Source organism: Mastomys coucha, unplaced genomic scaffold, assembly GCF_008632895.1.
Source record: "Mastomys coucha isolate ucsf_1 unplaced genomic scaffold, UCSF_Mcou_1 pScaffold20, whole genome shotgun sequence".
NCBI classification, from domain to species: Eukaryota; Metazoa; Chordata; class Mammalia; order Rodentia; family Muridae; genus Mastomys; species Mastomys coucha.
The window spans coordinates 43,674,348-43,677,763 of NW_022196903.1; positions in this window are offsets into that span (position 1 = coordinate 43,674,348).

Below are 3,416 nucleotides of genomic sequence, written 5' to 3' on the forward strand. Positions count from 1 at the left end.
GTCTCAGTGTCTCCCTGGGTGCGCGGCAACCCCGAGACTTGAGTAAGGGTCTCCCTTCGGGGGTCTTATAGTAGATGTGCTGTATATCTCATGTCAATGGAAAGAATTGTCTTTTCCAAAGGTGCTATGGGGTCCAGCTCACACCCATGCAGGCAGAAGTATTCTTGGAAGCATCAGGTTATCTTCAGCTTTGGACAGACTCTGCTCCACTAGCTGCCCTTCAGGAGGTTACATGAGACACTGAAGACGTCCTAAAAGAACATCTGAAGTCACAGCACTGTCTGCCACCAGATACTCCAGGGGTAAGCAGGTCCTCCTCTATCATGGCAGGAGTAGGATGCAATCTCAGCAGGTAGGTAGAACCAAAGAACAAGAGGAGCAAATGCTGGACACTTTCCTCTGTGCGATTTCCTGTACCTATCCATGCTTTCCTTTTGAGGCCATATATCTATGTGTTGACATGCACACAGGGAAAAGAGGATGAGCTCAAAGGGCTCCAGGCCTTTGAATACCAATGAGCAGTCCAGCACACTGCTAGGAGATAATCACAGTTTATTCATGGCAGCAGCAACTTCCCCACCCTCAGCCCTTAGGGTATGTCTCCTGAGAGTGCTCAGGTATCCTAGTTTCTTCCCTGCCTGCAGGTTCTTTCCAGTGGTGACTAAGTATCATGAGTCTGACTAGACCAGAATCAACCCATACAACCAGAACCATCCCTGAGATTCTGCTGTGCTCTTTGAGAACCCTGAGAATGACAACATTAGAGATGAGATAACTGGCATAAACCCGCGCCCGTCCACCTTTGGCCTTGTCACTAGCCTTTTCCTGGTCTTGTTCCTGTCCTGGAGGGTAAAGGGAAACTTCGGGGGTCATGAGATATGGGTCTACCCCTTTTAAATGGAGTGCGGGACATCTTGGAGAGTTTGTAGGAATATATAAAAATGACCCAAGCCAGGGGTCAGTTCTCAGCACTGCCATGCCTACTGATGTTCTGTTTCATCCACAGGATTTGGTAGCCTGAGTGACAATGAATTACTGGTGTAAGTCCCATTCTGAGAGTGTCCACAACTTAGCCACATCTGGGACTCTATAGGTTCCACCCTCTGATCCTTGGACTTCTATGGCATCCCATAATACCCACATACAATGGTCACAACTATGTCAGTCAACAGATCCCTGAAGACAGGGTCTGCCTGATGTTCTTTTAGGCAACATGGAACCAACAATCCTATGTGAAGAGTCTGGCCCAGCTCCTGTCTAAGAACCCTAGAACCCTACAAGGGAAAACAATAAATTCTTCAGCTTAGATTTTTCTCTCCAGTAACTGTCTAAGACAGGACCAGCCAGACGTCCACAGGCTGGCAGAGCAGCTGGGACAGTGTCCTTCCTGCCTCCATCTGCACCCAGGAGGTGAGGCTATTCCACAACCCTCTGGGCACTGGTCTTGCCAGGAAACAACTGGTCTCCCAGGAGTGCTGACATAGGTTTACAGATCCACAGGAGGAACAAGATCCAGCCAGAGACAGCAAGAACATCTAACACCAGAGATAACCAGATGGCGAAAGGCAAACTCAAGAATCTTACCAACAGATACAAAGACTACTTGGCATCATCAGAACCAAGTACTCCTACCACAGCAAGTCCTGGATTTTCCAACACACTGGAAAAGCAAGATTCAGATTTAAAATTAGATCTCATGATGCTAATACAGGATTTTAAAGAGGACATAAATAATTCCCTTAAAGAAATACAGAACACAGGTAAACAGGTAGAAGCCCTTAAAGAGGAAACACAAAAATTCCTTAAAGAACTATAGGAAAACACAACCAAACAGGTAAAGGAATTGAACAAAACCATCCATGATCTAAAAATGGAAGTAGAAACAATAAAGAAATCACAAAGGGAGACAACCTCTGGAGATAGAAAACCTAGGAAAGAAGTCAGGAGTCATAGATGCAAGCATCACCAACAGAATACAAGAGATACAAGAGAGAATCTAATGGGCAGAAGATACCATAGAAAACATTGACACAACAATCAAAAAAATTCAAAATGCAAAAAGATCCTAACCCAAAACATCCAGGAAATCCAGGACACAATGAGAAGACCCAATCTAAGGATAATAGGTATAGAAGAGAGTGAAGATTCCCAACTTAAAGGGCCAGTAAATATCTTCAACAAAATTATAGAAGAAAACTTTTCAATCTAAAGAAAGATATGCCCATGAACATACAAGAAGTCTACAGAAGCCAAATAGACTGGACCAGAAAAGAAATCCCTGCCCCATCCCCAGTCACATAATAATCAAAACATCAAATGTATTAAACAAAGAAAGAATATTAAAAGCAGTAAGAAATAAAGGTCAAGTAGCATATAAGGGCAGACCTATCAGAATGACACCAGACTTCTCACCAGAGACTATGAAAGCTAGAAGATCCTGGGCAGATGTCATACAGACCCTAAGAGAACACAAATGCCAGCTCAGGCTACTATACCCAGCAAAAATTCATCAATTACCATAGATGGAGCAAACAAGATATTCCATGACAAAACCAAATTTACACAATATCTTTCCACAAATCCAGCCCTACAATGGATAATAAATGGAAAAATCCAACACAAGGAGGGAAACTACACCCTAGAAAAAGCAAGAAAGCAATCTTTCAACAAAACTAAAAGAAGATAGCCACATGAACACAATTCCAACTCCAATAACAACAACAAAAAAAAAACAGGAGGAAACAATTACTTTTCCTTAATAACTCTTAATATCAATAGACTCAATTCCCCCAATATAAAGATAAGACTAACAGACTGGTTATGTAAACAGGACCCAACATTTTGCTGCATACAGGAAACCCACCTCAGTGACAAACCCAAACACTAAATCAAAGTAAAAGGCTGGAAAGCAATTTTCCAGCAAACAGTCCCAAGAAAAAAGTTGGAGTAGCAGTTTTAATATCGAATAAAATTGACTTTCAACCTAAAGATATCAAAAAAGATAAGGAGGGACACCTCCTACTCATCAAAGGTAAAATCTACCAACATGAACTCTCAATTCTAAGCATCTATACTCCAAATGCAAGGGTACCCACATTAATAAAAGAAACTTTACTAAAAATTCTAAGCACACATTGTACCACACACAATAATAGTGGGAGACTTCAACACCCCACTCTCATCAATGGACAGATCATGGAAACAGAAACTAAACAGAGACACAGTGAAACTAACAGGAGTTATGAAACAAATGGAATTAACAAATATCCATAGAACATTTCATCCTAAAACAAAAGAATATACCTTCTTCTCAGCACCTCATGGTACCTTTTCCAAAATTGACCAAATAATTGGACATAGTTCTACCGGAGGACCCAGCTATACCACTCCTGGGCATATACCCAAAAGATACTGTA